This window comes from Ammospiza caudacuta, chromosome 17, assembly GCF_027887145.1.
Source record: "Ammospiza caudacuta isolate bAmmCau1 chromosome 17, bAmmCau1.pri, whole genome shotgun sequence".
In the NCBI taxonomy this organism is placed as follows: Eukaryota; Metazoa; Chordata; class Aves; order Passeriformes; family Passerellidae; genus Ammospiza; species Ammospiza caudacuta.
Genome location: NC_080609.1, coordinates 5,654,746 through 5,673,023, shown reverse-complemented (window position 1 = coordinate 5,673,023; position 18,278 = coordinate 5,654,746).

Below are 18,278 nucleotides of genomic sequence, written 5' to 3'. Positions count from 1 at the left end.
CAATCCAGACTGCTCCAAGTTCAGTCTGAATTATCTAATTCCTGTGAGCCAGCTGAATTACATACTCTTGATACCACAGGATGGGCCTAAATTCCTATGTCCCACTGTCCTATGTCCTCAGAAAATTCCAGCATAATATTTTTGTAGTGGGACATTCTCATTGTCTGGGACTGGTTTTGAGAAAATTCCTGCAAAATTGTGCTTTTACATACATATATATATATACATACACAAGCATGCATCTATACATATACACACACAAAATACTTTCAATTTTCCCTTACTATGCTTTTAACCTGAACAAACTCCTTATGACTTGGGACAGGGAACTTGCTCAAGAAAGCAGCAGTGGGGTTGCAAAGGTGTGAGTATCTCTTAAATATCTCATCCTCGTGCAGCCAAGGGTTGGAATTGGTGCAGCTCTTGCTCACCCAGGTGGGTTCTGCTCCTGCAGTCACACTGAAATGGAGCAAAGGAATAACAACAGCAGCTCATGGCAGCCACAAGCTGCAGCAGAAGATCCCAGAATGGAATATTTTTAGAAGACTTTAAAGGGAAAGTTCACTTTCAGGTCGTGTGCTTGTGGATCAGTGAGGAAATGACAGAAATAACAAGGTGGCACCTTATAATTTAATGTCTTATAATTTAATGATTGAATAAAACAGAGTTAGGGATCATCTGAGAATAAGGCAGATTTTAAACAAAAAAAAAATGTTGCTACATTAAAATTTTAGGAATGAGAAGCCTTTGGGTGAAAAGAAATAAAAGGAAATACAGAGAGGGCAGCTTGTTCATAGACACCATATGTATCATCAGGAAATTTCTAAGGAAATAGCATCTAAAAGTTACAGGCAAAATAGGCATATCAGCTCTCAGATACAGTCAATTTGCTATTCTTTTTGAAAAAGCAAGCACTGAAAAAAGAGAAGAAACTGTAGGGCTTATAAAAATAGCTTTTTACAAGAGAAAAAAAAAGGGCCCAAAAAACCAATCAGTAAGCTCTTTCCCTGAGGTACTTTTCAGCCTATAAAAATTGAAAGTTAACAGAAAATGAGACTGCAAGAAAATACTGTAGCAGGAATATCAAATTTGTGTAAGACAAGTAAAGAGATGGGCAGGATCACAGTATGTTTATTGGATCACACAGATGACTTGGAAAAAGCATTTATTTTTTGTGACCATCAACACCATGGCACAGGGAAAGTGTTCCCATATGTAATACCTGGTACCCCAAAATTGCATTTAAAAATAAAAGAAAGGGCCACCTAATTAAAGTGATTAATCTAGTTTTTACAAGAGCATTATATAAACCAGATTTTCATCTGCTGGGTGAGTTCAGGCTGCAGTACAATGCTCTTCAGAGAGCATTGGATCAACCCAAAAGTCCAAATGTGTGCATTAAGCTGGTGCCCACTGTCTCTCTAAGAACAAAATTCACACAGCAGCTCGGCTCCTGCTCAGTCTTGTTTGTTTTCCTGAGGTAAAGAAAATGAATCCTGGGAAACTTTCCCAACAAACCCCTTGAATATTTAGTCATGTAAAGTCCACAGGTACAGGAGGAGCAAAGGATACAGCACAGCCTGGAGTTTACTCAACCACAAAGCCATGCCTCATAGTCCAGGTTTAGACTAAACCATAGCCTAAATCATATTGCTCATGTGCCAAAGAAGACCAACTGACCAACATGGAACTAGCTTGAAAATCATGCAGATACAATAAATATAAGTCATTTTTGTTTTCCTTCTCAGCCTAGAAAATAACCAATCTTAGTAAAGCATCACAATGTGTAATCATGTAGTGAGAGAACAAGGGGAAATCACCTTAAATGGAAAGAGGATAGATTTAAATTAAATCTTAGAAGAAATTCTCCACCATGACGGTGGCGAGGCCCTGGCACAGGTTGCCCAGAGAAGCTGTGGCTTCATCCCTGGAGGTGCCCAAGGCCAGGAGCAGCATGGTCTGATGGAAGTTCTCCCTGCCCATAGCAGGGGTAGAATGGGATGAGCTTTAAAGTGCCTTCCAACCCATCCATTCTATGATCCTTTACCGTATCAAAGATATAAACCAGCCATCTCTCTTTGCTGCCCAAACCCAGGAGTGGAGGGTTCTGATGAGTGCTGAGAGGTTAATGAAGAGGTGCCATGAGCAGAGCTGATTGCTCTTCTCCTGAGCCCCTTGGACACCAGTTCAACTGGCAATCAAAGGCTTCAGCATCACCCAAAAGCCCCAAAGCAGAAATTTCCCCAACTCAGGGAGTGCTGGGCACTGCTCTCCTGGTGGGGTTTCAGGTTGGACTTCAGGTATCAGAAGACTGAAACCACAGTCAATTGTCTGCTGAGGGGAGCAGAAAAGCAAAAACACAAAAACATCTCCCAGTCTGCCTAACTTCTATTTTGTTGTCCTCAAGGACAGCTGTGATTAGTTAAAAGCTAAGAAAATAGCTTTAATAAAAAAAAAGAAGGGCTGGAACAGAGCCAGGAACAACTTTTTATGGTTCTGACACCTACAAAAAAAAAAAACATGCTGAGTTGCCATTTCAGTATTTTGTAGGGTGCATTTAGAATTATATCATCAGATACGTGAATCCAATATGATCCCTCGGAAGCAAAAATCAGCAGTGTGCCATATGTTGTATATCCTAAACACTAGTCAAAATAGCCTCATTTCATCTGACAGTACAAAGAGCTGTCTGGATGTTGCATCTTTTCTTGGCAGACCAGATAGACTTATTGGTGTGTTTGTTTCAAGACAGCAAAATCACATTCAGTGCTTGTGTTGCAATTATGAAAAGAGAAACATGGAGAGAAATATTAATATTCTTTCTCTGGCTTTTGTGCAATTTCACATTCACATTATAGTTTGCCCATGAAGGGTCAAACCTAGATGTTTTCTGAAAGGAGACAAACAGCTTTTCCTGCACTCAAGGAGCAAAACTCAGTATTCCAGAGGCTATTGAACAAACTTATCAGTCCTTTTTTCTTAAAAAAAAAAAAAAAAAAAAGCTTTTGGCATTTACTGAACATAAATAATGAGTTGTGTAGAATTACCGCTTAAGAAATGGAAAGCACTAAATATCAGTATTGCACAGTCACAGTGGGACTCAGGCCACAAATACATCACCAGTCCCTCCCACCAAAAGCCCACTCTTTGCACAGTTGGCAAATTCCATCTCTTTTTATCCTCTGGTGAGTAAACAATAGGATTATAGTAAGCAATTCATTTTGGGGGGAAAAAAAACAAAGCCAAAAAAACCCTCACAAACTTAACCATGAGCTAATTGTTCCTGGATAACTTCCTTATCCCCTGCAGCCCCCAGCCAAGGGAGCATGCACACACTTGGCCACCTCATCAGTGACCACCCAAGGCATCAGCTGCCCATCTGACAAACCACCCTTTGCTAGTATTTTTACTGGTATCAGAATTAATGACCTTTAATTCACATTAATGGTGGCATTGATGTGCCCTCAGCCCACAGTTTATACATTTCTAAAGCAGATAATGGTAGTTGATAAAATATGTCAAAATGGAAAAATCAAATTGACTGTTGAGCTCATATTTTGAGAATTAGTGGGTTTTTTCCTAGTGAAAATTAAGTCAATTGGCCCAGTTTTCAATTTTTCAGTCAATCCACTTATTCTAGACAGGAGGCAAAATTTTCTCGTTGACAGAAGCTGATATTTCTTCTGACTCATTTTTTGTAAGTACACTATTAAAAAGGGAAAAAAAAAGACATCTAAACACACACTCAGGTTTGGGGACCTGAGGGTGCCAAGGGATTGACTTTTGTATATAAGAAAGAAATTTGGGTCAAACAAATGAATAAGAAATAGATGTGGGGCCACAGAAAAGTGGGGAGGGAGCAAAAAACCAGTTACACAGAAATAAATGGAGTGCAGATTTTAGTAAGTAATAAAACCAGATCACAGAATACTTCATGGCAGTTGCAGTGAGGTGCCATGGAGTGGTATATTATTACTCCTTACATGAATGATCTGCTGGGTATACAGCTGAGGGCAAGGCAGGCAGACAGTGTTATCCATTGCAGAGTCTTTAATGAGACAATGTGAAGTTCAAGTTGCACACCATGCAATATTTTTCTTCCCTGTTCAATCTGTATTAAGTCGATATTCTGCTAAAACCTAACATTTGTTGCATTTTTCCAATTTAGTTTCTGTCAATGTCCCCTAAAAGTGCTGAGCCTATTAAACTGACATCACCCACACAAATTTCAATAAGGGCACTGTGGTGACAAACACTGTGGAGCTGAGGCTGTGCTTTGGGGGAAGAGCTCAGCTTCCCCTTCTCTCCACATCTGCACAAGCTTGTCTTTCCATCAGCACCTGGAAGAGCCCACAGAGATACACACGAGGCTCCCCACCCATTTTATTGACAGCCAGGAATAAGGAGCACTATGGAAGTAGATGGCTGCAGTGAAATATTTATAAATAAAAGCAAAATATTTAACCAAGTGTATACAGAGCTATTTTGAAAACTGCAGAGCTGTGTGAGCTGCTACATTACATACAGCTGCTTCCAGGCCCTCCTGCTCAATTTTAATTATTTGTTGAAGGTTACTAATATCTCCAACTTTCCTATCCAATCCTTCAGCTAACTACAGAACAAACCACCCTTTATTCTACTCTTTTCTTTTCCTTGTTGTTTTTCATTCTGAAAGGCCCCACGCCACCTGAATGACTGCAAGGCATCTCCAGAAGATGCATCACACATAAAAACACATGGGACAAAAGGCCTGAATTATTCCTCTTTGTTTATCATAGCACCAAATCAGATGGGGAGCTAAACAAGAAGGTTTAGATTAACTCCTGTAAACTTACCAAACATCAATCTGCCAAAGAAAGATGGGGTTGGACGGATCTCTCCCTCCCTCCCTGTTCCAGGTGATACCCCTGCTTCTTATTCCCCTTGTCAAAGGGATTGAGAGCTTAAGAAAATGAATGCTAAGAGTAAAAGTTCTTTATAATACTATATAATTTAAGGACACCCCTCTTATAAGGAATAGAAACTATTAAAGTCTCTTCACAATTGGTTCTTCTGTATATCTGTGAATTTCTATAATGAATGAACTCTGACTTATTACAGATGAACCCAGCAAAGGAAGAAGCACTACAAGGTGACAGCAAACCTAATAATGCAATCCTCAGGCAGGCAAATTAAACTTGTCAAAATTTGTTGAGAAGCAGGACAAGAGTGGATTTCATAGGGCTGGAGCTTCTGATGTAACTGAGACAGAGTTTGGGATAAAAGGGAGACAAGAACAAAGTCTCTAGCTGGATTGAGGCTTATTGTAAAAGGACCTGGGATGATTTAGGTAATGGAAAATTACAAGGAACATTGGAACACTCCAAAATATTTTCAAGTGACATCTTAATGCAAAAGGAAAAATAAAAACTGCAATGGATGGAGAAGTATTTTGTACCATAACAAGAAAAAATGCTGAAATGTATGGAAAACATTTTTTGTCATTGTTTAGGGTTCTTCTGTGTAGAGGTAGATAAATTATTACAAAATAACTGAACTACAAAACAAATAATAAATAGGAAAATGCAAACTAAATAGGGGAAACCAGATTAATCTGTAAATCACACCTGGCCCACACTCCTAGAACAGCAACACCTGAATCTACATCTGACCCACTAACACTGTCTCCTATTTCAGGTAACACCTTCATTGGGACAGGCACGAATTTGACATGTGCCATCCAGTCCAAGCAAATAGGGACAGACTGCCAAATTTGCCTCTATAAATCCCAACAGTCCTGTTTTTATCACATGGCAAAACATGAAAGAAGAGATTACTTTGGTAATGCAGCATAAAGGAAAGAAAATGTTAATTGTTGAATGCTTTTACAATGTCCCAAAGCCTTTTAGGGATTCACTAAAAGCACTGATCAGCTCTATCAGATGTGCAGAGCCTCACCCACAGAACCTCCCCAGCTCACAGGGGAACCACCCAGAGCTCAGCCAGGTAGCAGAGGAGGCAGCAATGAGAATGACGAGAGGTTTTGAAGTGATGATTCTGCTCCCAGTTTTCTCCCTGATTACAGAAACCGTGTTTTAAAGCAAACAGAATGTGAAGAGGCACTGCTAAAAGCTGTTGACACAGTACAAATGAGATCACAAATTAGAAGGGATGTGCCAGTTAATGAACACAGAGCTGTTGAGCAGTGTAAAACAGTAAACTCTAAATATTCTTCCCAACATTTTTCTTCATTTTCTTCAAGGAACTCCACTGCTGAGAGTTTCATATGTTAATCTGGCTTGCAGTGTCCTTTTATGTGTGTTTTAGAATGTTTTTTCCTCAGAGACTTGAATACATTCCCAAGAGACCATGTCCCTTCAAACTTACAGTGTAATTGGAAATGTTACACATGTATTTTTTAATAAAAGTTTTAATTAAACGTATTAATGTGGTCTGTTTTCTGACATTGGTTATTGTGTCAGCACAAAAGTGAGATCACCTTTGGCTCTTCCCAACCACAGCCACATCCCTACCTTAAAGGTGGCAAGAGCTGATTCTGGCAGCCAGACTGAATTCCTTCATTGTTAAATAAAGCCCCAAAATACAACAGAGTGAAAATAACATTTTCAAAATTTAAAGAAAAAAAGGCAGTTTCATTTTCATGTTTTCAAATGAATTATTTTCACTTTTTTTTTTAAATATAGACTAAATGTTTGTATAAATAATCACTGTACATTAGGAATATGCTCCATTTCTATTTTACCTGTTATGTAATGCAGTAATAGTTACTTCTCCACTTAAGTGCAGGCAGATCTCTACAGCACTTAATGTGAAAATGCAAGTCTTGTTTATTTGATGTAGCTATGCCATTTCCATAAAGAAAGATTTTTCCCTTATGATGTGGTAGCACAGAGGAATCAGAGTCATGCAACATCTCTAAAATAATGGAGGCAGCAAAGGTCAAGGATTCTTACTGAATCTGAAAGATTACAGCAATAAAGGCTTTAGAAAGCACTCTGGAAGTTGTATGGAAAGGATATCACTCTCCCCTAAATTTTATAACTATAAAAGCTAACCTACTGCACCAGTAAAATGCAGCTTCTCCAAGATAAAAATAAATCTAAGAATCCATAGAGGAAAAAAAAGGAAAAGAAGGTTGGAGAATGGGAAAACACCATTATTGGCCCCTTCATCCTTCCTGGCAGAAGATAAATACAACCATGATCCAGAGAATATGAAAATCAAACCCTACATATTGAGAATTTCTTTACTGTTTTCTCATGGGAACGTTCATCTTATATTTGTCTTATAACAAATTCCTTGTTACCTTTCCCTCTCCTCCCACCCCTGTCTCAAGAGATGGATGAGTTCCAAAGCCAGTTGCATTTGCCTCCCCAACAACATATGCTTGTTGTCATGCCTACAAGACACTGCCTGGGCAGGCAATATTGAACATGACCAGATTTCTTCATGGTTCTTAAAAAGAACAATGAAATCATGGAGAATTTTACCAAAGTAAGCACATCCAGGATTTTCTACAATAAATCCCCAAGATATTTTTTTTTTTAAGCCAGAACAAAATTCCCATTTTAGAGAGATGAGGAATCAGAAACAAACAAAAAGCCTTTAACAAAATGTTGTACAATAGGATTTAACAGCAGAGGAATTGGGAAAAGAAACAAAAGAAGCTGTGGGAAAGAAACCTCAGGATTGCTTGTGGTCTAATAGGAAGGATTTCAATTTTAAAAGGGGAAAATAATGTATTTACAATACTAGATAGAGACAAACTATTTTGCCTTCAGCTTCAGTTTATCCACACAGGAAACAAATTATTGCTGCAAAAGCTGAGGCATTTTCTCTTTATTGAAACTGTTCACATTGAGGTGAGAACACTTTCACCCTTATTTATGAAGCAAAAATAATGTTAATGCATCTACCTCTTAAGACACTTGTCAAGTGTTAAAATGAACGAATTCACAAAACTTTCAGAGATGTTAAACGTGGATTGTGACCCAACATAACATCCTACCCTATTACTGACCTGTAGTTCGGCATGGAAGGGTTTCTGCTCACTCTGTGCAGAGCTCCAGTTATGATGAGATTTCATTCTAACAAAACACACTTGAATTGTGACTCCATTAAATGAGAAATAGATGGTTTTGCCTGATATAAAGCTTTGATGTCTAACAGCTTCAATGCTAATAAAGGTATTATCACCACAGGTGTACATTACATTATATTCATTAATTAGGGCACAAATTAAAAATTTTCCAGGCTACACTAATTCTGAGTCTTTGAGATAACTCCTTAAAGAAGGGAAAGGAGAAGGGGGTGTGATAAAACAAGTTTAAAGTTAAGAAAAGAAGAGACAGAGCAGCAGTGTAGTCTGTAATAACTCCTGAGCCTGATCAGCCTCCATGCTGCTTTTTTTTTTTCCTTATATGTGCTATTGTGAATTCAAAATAGATCAAAGAAATTATGCTCAAAATGTTGCTATGGGCAAAAAGAAATGCACCTTCTATGTCCACCCATTGGCTTCCCAGTACCATAATTGAAATATTAACAGCCTAATCAAAGAATCATTATTAGTGCAAATTTAATCATTAGAAAATGGGGGGGAAAAAAAAAAAGAGAGAAAACTATAACAGAAACAGTGCTGATAATCAGACTCACAGAACGTGCTGAGGGCACGGACCCACAGTGAGGGGGAGAGGCACAGCCACAGCAGTGTCACTGCATGGCGCAGGACCAGCCCAGGCTGTGTCCCAGCTCCCCAGGAGGGTGTCACACTCTGGAGGAGCAGCATGACTCTCAAAATGCTCCTCTCCATGATGGCTTTGCTAAGAGATTCTGTGTTCAGCATCCAGGCTGTTTTCCCAGCACATCCATGTGTTCAGGACAGAGGGCTTGTTCATTAGCTGCTGGCAGGAGCCCACCAGGCAATGCACAATCCTACTCCCTCGTTTTAGCATTTTAATTACACTCTGACACTAATTGTGCGGGGTGGCTTGCATGACAAAAGTTGAGAGTTGACAGAAGAGAAATAGTCCAAAAGTTTAGATTTGAATGAGTTGGCAGCAAAAAGAACAGCAGGAAGGCAAATAAAAGCCATCACAGCCTGATAAATCAAGCAAACCTTCATCAACCAGGATTTTTGATGGTAAAATTTTCCGAGGCTGTTGGCTGCACTGGCAGACAAAGCACATTATCTTTCTGTGGGCTGCAGTTCCTGAGCAGGTGAGTCACGCTCAGAAATGACACAGAGCTGACCAAGCCATCCGAGCGCTTTTGAACATTTCCCCCGCAGTCACTCGGGCTCCTCCAGGTCAGCTGTGGCTGCAGAGCAGGGCAATTATTGTCACCCACACGGTGCCACTGGCTGTGCTCCCTGCCACAGCACAAAGCCAAGCCCTGGCTGCTGCAAACCCACTCAGGGTCTGCAGGAACAGCCCTTCCTGCACATTCCCAACACCTTCTGACAGCATCTTGATTGCCAAGGCATAACCAGCCCTTACCACCCACAGAAACCCTAAATTTTGAAGTGGTTATTCAGTTTTCTTGGCCATACCTTGTGCTAGCTCTGTAATGCATTTCCATGACAGGAGCAAACGGCTTTAAAATAATGTCCAGCAGTCAAAATTTCATTGCACAGCCTCTGTGGTTATAAACCATGCTACATGTAGGCCAACAGTGCTTGAGCATCTCACAGATAAACACACACACACTCTCTTTATCCTTAACAGCTATGTTACTCTGAGAATAAAAGGTAGCAGCAGCTTGAGTGGCATTAAAATGAAGGGAAAGTGCAAATAAAATTCAGATTTATTTCAGTTTCATTTCTACTTAACTGCAGTTATTCATAACATCTAAATGCACATTCACTGCAGTTTCTAGATGCAATATAGTAGGTTTTATGCAGTTAAAATGAGTTTATGTACAAGAGAATTGCCACAAGGCAATTCAAAACTGCTTTTCAAACACCCTTTTCCAAACTAAGTTGTATAGTAATAATTCTATTTGTGTTGCATCAGCTGGCCCAGAACTAGAAATTCAAAATTACCAGGAAGAAATCTAGGATTAAAAAAAATTATATATATTTGTAGAATCTATATGAAATAGCTAAACATATCACATGAATTAAAAAAGAATAAGTGACAGACTATTCTTGCTTTGCTTGGTCACACATTTGCAATGTAAGCATATATCTGCATTCTTAATCCTGATCCATTTTTCTTTTACCACACCTTAGAATTTTTAATGCCCTCCAAGCTCAAATTATTAATCATAATTTGCATGTAGTGCTCTTCAGTTTGTTTTATGTGCACTTATAAAGATATCTAACCATAAAAATTTTAAAGGACTCCTATGATACTTTGTTTCCTTATGGTTAAAATAGCTTTTCCTCTGGAATTTATAACACATTGAAGGAGCCCCTCTTGGTCTCCATATTGTTCCACAATGACATTATCCTTGGATTTCTTGTAGCTCTTTGGAGGCAATTTCAAAGATGAGGGAATGATTCACTCAGCCTCACTTGCCAGCCACAGAAGGAAATGGAATTTCCAGAATCAGTAAGAATTTCAAATTCTCCAATTCACTGCACCATCTCTGGGAATAGCCTGCCATTTTAAGCTCCCACACTGCCAACAAGTTGCATGTGCTTCAAATGCAACCAACCCTCCTCCAGCACCAGAGTCATACAGGGAGTTAATTATCTGTACTTGGGCTGTAATTGGAGACCTCAAGTGAGGTTGTGCAGAGCATAATGTTATTTCAAAGACTCATTAAGATGTACCCTGTGCCCCAAAGAGTTTACAAAACAGCTAAAAAAAGCAAGGGAAGAGGAGCCAAAGGGGAGAGGGAGTGCCAGGGGGAAGATATCTGATTCACTTGTATGAACTTATAAGTAGGAACATTTCTTGAGTCACAAAACACAAAGCACTTCAAAAACTGTACTCACAACTCCAGTCCAACAAGAGCTGCCTTTTATCCCTTCCTTTTTTTAATATAAAGAAGAATGATGGAAGAAGCCAAGAAGTTGTTAGCATTCCTACCGCTGCAACAAACTAAAAATTGTACAAAAAAAATCTCCACTCAGAAAAAGATCAATGGCTCCCAATCATTATCTGAGCAGAATATTAAAGTAAGACATGCATAATAAAGTAATGTTGTTTCATTTTTGAAAAGTGATGGCATTTAGCGAGATTCAGTAAATTGTCCCTTTCAGCACTAATAATATGTTCATAGCTTTCCCCACCAGACGTTCCATAATGGCAATATAATAGGATTGCAATGACAATTAAATGATTGCATATTTTAGGGCAATGGAGGGTATCCACGAGGGCATGAACCATTAGCAAAATGGTAACATCGTCACAGGAATTGTCACGCTTTGGCACAAAAACTGAGAAAGCAGAAGCACTGGAAGGGAGCAGGTATTCAATTCTCACACCATCTTCCTGACTTAGGAAAGCAGAGAAGTGCAAACAGAGTGAATCTTAAAATATCCAACAAAACCCAAAGTTGGGTTTCAGCCCTTCCTCCTCTCCCTGCCCATCAGAGGGATTCACTGAAGGTCAGGAGCAGCCTTGGCTGACACAGCTCAGGGGTGACAGCACAGAGGGTCCTGCTGTGCCTTCCCCATGTCCCAGCTGGGAGCTCTGCAAAGGCCACTGCCCTGGGTACCCTCACAGTGCCTCACACAGAAACCCCTTCATTCCCCAACACAATTTCTACAATTTATACATAATTTCTATAATTCATCTTCCAGAGAGGCCATTGAGGCTGAAGCCTACTCATTATGAAAGGCACTCCATGATTTCAGAATTTTAACTCCCCTTTCTTTCCCTTTCATAGAAAATGCAAATATTTGAAGTTGCCTACCAGGAAATGAAACCTGCAGCAGTTCTCAGTGTCTTTTCTTTGTTGTTGCTCTTCCACACAAATACTATAAAACTACTTTTGAACTTGCTGCTAACTATCTCTAGAACCATAAAGTTGGAACAAGGAACATCTGCTGGTAGCACAGCCTGGAATGCATTATTTATTTATTACTTGAAAGGAATGCCTAAGAGTCCCCACTCCTGTAGCCTGTTCATCTCTGCAGGCTGCTGAGACAGCTCCTAAAAGCAGCAAAGTGACAGCAGAGAAAGTTTGAGAGAGGTTCTTCCAGGGCTGCCACGTAGCTGGGAGGCACTAAAGGCTGGCTCAGGTGTCCTGGCATATGGGACTCCCTGAGAGATGCCAGCACGTGGCTCTGCCTGGTGAGAAATGAACCTGCCCAGGCACGCAAGGCACTCCATCACACTCAGCCAAAGAGCAACAGAGGGAGCTTTGGAGAACAGCAGCAATTTGAGAACCACATGGGTCCCCCAGGCTTCCTGAGTAAATACCAGGTGTTGAAATAGCTTTAAAAAGGGAACAAATAACCCCCCAACACGTTTAGGTAAGGATTTAACAGGGTAGATGGAATAATAATATTGTAGTTTTCCTTTCACACAGATTATATTGCCAAGATCTAACATATTTTAGACTAAGCTAGTTTCAATACACAGTTTTTTTTAGTGGATAGACCTCACTGAGGAAAACCAACAACCTAATTTTTAAAAAAGAACAACAAAACCAACAAAACTGGATAAATGCATCCAATTATCAAGACAAATATTGTTTCAGATCAACTCAAAAACCTCTCACGCAAATTCTTTATCTCTAGGAGGACAAAAATAAATGTTTACTGTGTGCTAAATAAAATTAAGATTTGCCACAGAAAGGAGAAAAAGCACTTTGACACATCTCATTGTACAGTTGCAAACAGAAAAGGCCTTCTACAATTGGAAAGTGTCCTAAGAACATCATTCCACTTTTAAGGTCACAAATGAGGAACTTTAAAACCCAAAATAAAGACTCAGAGAAAAAAAACTCAAAACCAACAAACAAAGCAATTTTGATTAGTTATTTAAATTGTTTTTAGTTTTAACAAATCACATTCTCTTCCCACAGTGATAATCTGTTAGGCCTCAAGACCACGACCTCTGCAGTGACTCTGTTTGGCTACTCAAGATAAAAATAAGTTTGCTGCTTTCAACTACTCAGCTCCTTTTAGCACAAAAAAACAGGAAATAATTAGGAAAAAAAATATTAAAGACCCCATAAAAATCTCATGACGATTTCCACCACAAAGTCCACACAGCAGAAACAACAAAACTACATAACAATCCACAAACAAGAAACAAAGTATGAAAAAAACCAACAAAACCTACCCTGGTTGCTGCATGCTTCCTTCTCAACTGCCCACGGAGAACTGAAGGGTGGGAACTTTCCCAGCTGTTATTTAAATGCCCCAACACTTAATTGCCCCCACCTGAATCTCATCTGAGCTAATTTGCTATCCCGGGGCCACCTCAATCATCTTCAGGTGTGACCTGGCCAGACTTGATCGCTAACCTGCTCCCAAAGTCATTGCAATGGGTAAGAAAGATCAAAAGACATTCATAAAGCTGAACAATATGATTTTAATGAAATATATGATTTTAAAAATATATATTTAAAAGCATCTGAACAAAGATCTGTTTTCTGCCGCTGAAAGGAGGATTTCCACTATAAACAGTGGGTGCAGTGAATCCAACAAACTGAGGGCAGTTTTCCTCAAAACTAATAATGAACATACCTCAAGTTAAGGTTGGAAGAAGCAAAGGAACTCTCATTAATTTCTAAGGGCTTTTCCAATGCACATCTCACTCAAATTTAGCCCAAACAGTTGTGGAAAAACAGTACTTGGGTTATCATTTCTACAGCTAAATGGGTAGGAAATCTTTTTCTCAAAACCCTTCCCCCTACCCCTTACACTTTGCTTCAAGCAATATATTCTTTCAGTTACATAAAGAGCACATTTAAATTATTTAGATATGTTACATAAGGTGAGAAGATGGTTAATACATTTAATGTGCATGTGCAAATGAGCTTGGTACCACTTCTTTTGCCCTAGTGTACAAGATTAAAAACACTTCTGCAACATCTCTCCCTGCAATTAGTTCTTGTGCCTCCTTCACTGTTTCCTCACCATCTAATTCTATAATTCATTGTCTTAACTTCTCCAGTTTGAAAGTAGGGCATTTCTTCTTGGGGCCATGTTATGTAGCATGCCCTGAAGACCTGGCACACATTTCAGGGCATTAGCAGCAAGGCTTCTCCTGCACTCTAAATATACAAGGAATGCATTTTAAAGATTTCTGATAGGAATTTCAGGACACACCCTGTAATCCAACAGGATAGTCTTTGTTGCATTAATAGAATTTTATGATTGAAGTGCCTTAAAAACCAAAAAAGGCGCTTGATTATTAAGTGCCTTAAAAAAACCAACTCACATGATGCATTAAAATCTGCACTCCAGTGAGGAGCAAAGTAATGAGTTGCACACCTGTTCTGCCCCAGTTTTCTATGGGGTCACAGGAGGATGGGGAATGGTTTGGAAACAAAGAGAAGCATCACAGAACATTTCTAGATCTGGTCAGAGCAATCTCTTGGATTTAGGGCCTGGCTCTCACAGTTGTGGTGAAATACTGGAAGATCCAGGCTACATTTCTACCAAATAGAAATTGGAGCCATCATTACAACACCTTCTTAGTAAGAATTACCAGCTAGAGGAATACCTGAACTCTGGAAAGTTATGGAAAACTCAAAATTGAAACAATTCTCTGTCATAAAGCAAGGAAAGAAATGGATAGATATTTTTGTTTTATTTTGATTTGGGTTTTTTTTGGTGGGGTTTTTCCCACCCCACCTCAGGTTTTTTTTTAAGTGAAAGGAGAAAGCAAGAAGGAACCTTTCCAGACAGTGTTAATGTAAGAGGGAACCATTATTCACATGAATGTGGATTGTTGAACCACTTTACAAAGTGAGTACATGGAGTTTTGCTACAACTAAACTACAAAAATGCTCAATTTTGCTTTAAATTAATACAGGGAAAAAAAAAAAAAAAACAACAAAACCAAAACGATGCCATAATTCCAAAGCTGTTGAAATATTAGCCTTAACATCTCACTAGCTAAATGAAGAGTCACCTGCTTTTTGAGCAGGTATGTTAAATCAAATTACCCATAATGAGATGCCTTTCTATTTGCCAAGCAGCGTGGCTGGCCAAGCCTGGAGCAGTTGGCTGACTGCAGAGGTCTCAAGGATAGTCAGGCATTTTGAGAAGCCAGAACATTGACAAACACCTTCATAACGTGGTTTATAGCATCACAGGCAGTCTGCACTCCCAGCAATGGAGCTGCAGTGCACTGGAGCACAGCCTGGCTGGAGCCAACCTGAGCACACCCAGTTACTCACAGGGCAGGGGAAAGAACAGCAAAGTCATTCCTTGGGAGGCTGTTTGGGGGGAACCAAGGCTCTTTCATCAATGTTTGCAGCTGAAGGCTGCTCCTGCAGCTGAACCCCCAGTGCCTCTCCAAAGATTTCCATCAGCACCTCTGGTTTTGCATCTTAACCTGTGCTTTCATCTCTATCTAACAGAGCTATCCACAGCTTAAGCAGCTGCAAACCAATAATCCCACCCTCCAAAACAAACAGAATCCCCTCTCATTAACCCCTCCACACATCCACATTTAACAGCCACCTCCTAAGCACAGCGACCTGCCACATTTCATCAAAGCCCCTTCACTCTGAGCTCCTTTCAATATTCTCAAAATCCCTTTCTTCAAGTGTTTCCCAGTGTTCCATAATGTTGCTGTGGCAGCAATTGTTAACCAAAGGGATTCAGAGAGTGCTGCTCAGTTCAACCTGAAACAAAGTCAACAAAACCTGCATTTTTAAACTGGGGGGCAAGAAAACAACCATCAGGAGTCACTGCTTGGCTGTCCCAGGAAAAAGTCAGGACCATGTAAGGTTACTGGGCTTTGTTTTAAATTCCTGCTTGGTCTTCTCAAGAGAATATTTTCCACAGAGCAAGGAAAGAGCTGATGTCAGGAATTGATGTCCTTAACAGTCTGTGCTTGCAAAGCAGCTCAATTAACCTAAATCTGTGTGATTAATAATAAAGGAGACACAGGTGAAGTGTTACACTTAGATACCATGCTAGGTTAAACCCTGAATTTCTCAAAACAATGACCATTAACCACTCACTGAAAAATTTGGCAGAGTTTTGTCTCCCATCTGCATAGAGATATTCCAGTGGAGTGGTTTTGCACATTTAAAATTGCAGCTGATCTTCACAGCCTAAAATACACACAGAGTGTCAAGTGGCTCTTTCCAACGCAGCAATGATACATTTTGTTAAGCTGTAGACAATATTTATAAACTAATTAATCAGTGCAGTAACTTGTACTTGACTGTGAAGCACTTCAAACTCTGCAGAGGGTCTGTGTGGATCACAACATCCAGCTGGAAGCAAGGGAGGAATTCCATTTACATCCAAGCCCCAGGGAAGGCTGTGGGTGACAGCAAAGAACCCCCAGCTCTGACTGCAGAGCACACCCAAAGGCTGTCATTAGAGCAGCTACATAAAGATATTTACTGGGGGTGTGGAGGGGGAAACACAGTGAAAAGGAGTAAATCCAACTGCAGCACATAAATCAGTATTCTCCCCTAAAACTCCTTCAACACAGTAATAATGTGCATTCACAGTATGGCTGGAACTAACAGCTCTACATTGCTTGTCTCTCTGCATCTCTGTTTGGCCTCTTTATGAATTCCCCTCTGCAGGGCAAAATCAGCCTCAGTCTTAAAACAATCCAAAAGAAGAGAAAAAGAGACACATTCTTATGACTCAGATGCATGAAAGAGTTAATGACAGATCATTAATTTAATCTCAGAGGTGCTGAATAAAAGCATTAATTGGCACAACTCAACACTTCTAAAATTTTCCCAGCCCCCACGAAACTGTTCCTGTAAGTTTGATTATTTTTTCATTGCAGCATGTGTTGTGCAGAAGGCACACACAAATCCTCAAAAAGCAGCTTCCAAAAAAAAAAAAATCCTGGTGAACACAGCACAGAAGGCTCCTCTGAAGACAAAGAACAAGACATCAGTGTCTCATCTGCTGTGAATTAGTTTGCTTTTTTTCCTTCAAGAACTCTTAATATGAGAATCTGATCAGGAGTTAATCTCCCTGAGCAGACACCACTTTGTTATCCTCCATGGTAGTTCTCTGCTCCTGGGGTAATTTGTTGCTGAACAATTGAGGCAAACGCTTGGCTCAGGATAGAAAGAAGTAAGATTAGTCTGTAATTGGAATATTTTGTCTCATTTATTTTTGAAGATGTGCCATATTACACTCCATCAGCCAGGGGTTATTGTTTTATGAAATCAAGCTGCACCTGGCATTGCATTGTACAAAACCTCAAGTGCTGCTGTTTGCAATCCAGCTCTGTGTTCACCCTGATCCCTCATCCTGTGGGTGAACCCTCAGCCCTCAGCAAATTATCCTATCAAGTCTTTAATTAAAACAAAAAATGTCCAAGACAACTGTTAAATTTAACCATAATATCAAACATAACTGGGAAAGATCACAGTAATCCATACATTCTCTCCATACATTTATTTTCTACTTCCAGCAGGTTTTCAGGATGATCTCTTTCTCATCTTTAAGCAATTACTATTGCAAATGAAGAAGCTAATTGATTGTATTCCTATTTCATGTAGATTGACTTCTAGTTTTTGTGTGCTTTGAGATGAATGCAGGCATAAAAACAAGAGGGTATTTAAAATTCAGCTGTATTTATGACATACTTGCTCTGGTGTATCTCACCCCACACATGACAGCACATTCTGAGAAACTACATTTAAAATTTTTGGGTAAAACCTAACTTTCAGTATTTAGAGGAATATAAACTTTCTTTCTTTTTATCTAATTTTGCCTAAGTGCCTGCTGCAAAATTCACCTCTGAAAGACATTCTGCCATAAGGAATAAAAAGCCCTTGAAATATGTGCAGCATCACCTGTAGGCAGCTAATTCTGACTCGGCCTCTTGTACACACAAAGCTGACAGGTGTTTTGATGGTCTTAATTAAGCCAAGTTTTTACTGTGAAGTTTATTCTAACACCACAACTGCAAAGGCAAATATTTACACTGTTCAAATGGAGAATAGAGGAGAATAAACATTCAGAGATAAATCCTGTTTCTAAGATGTCAGGTGGCAAGGGTAGCACAGAGGATTTTACACTGAAGCATTATAGTATCAAAGAAGGATAAAAAGGAGGAGTTTGCTTGGCTTGGTAGAGATTTGGCCAGAGCATGGTTGGTTCGTTAACTTGGAAAAGAGAGAGAATCAAAGAAAATTAAAAAATTAATAAATAATGAGGG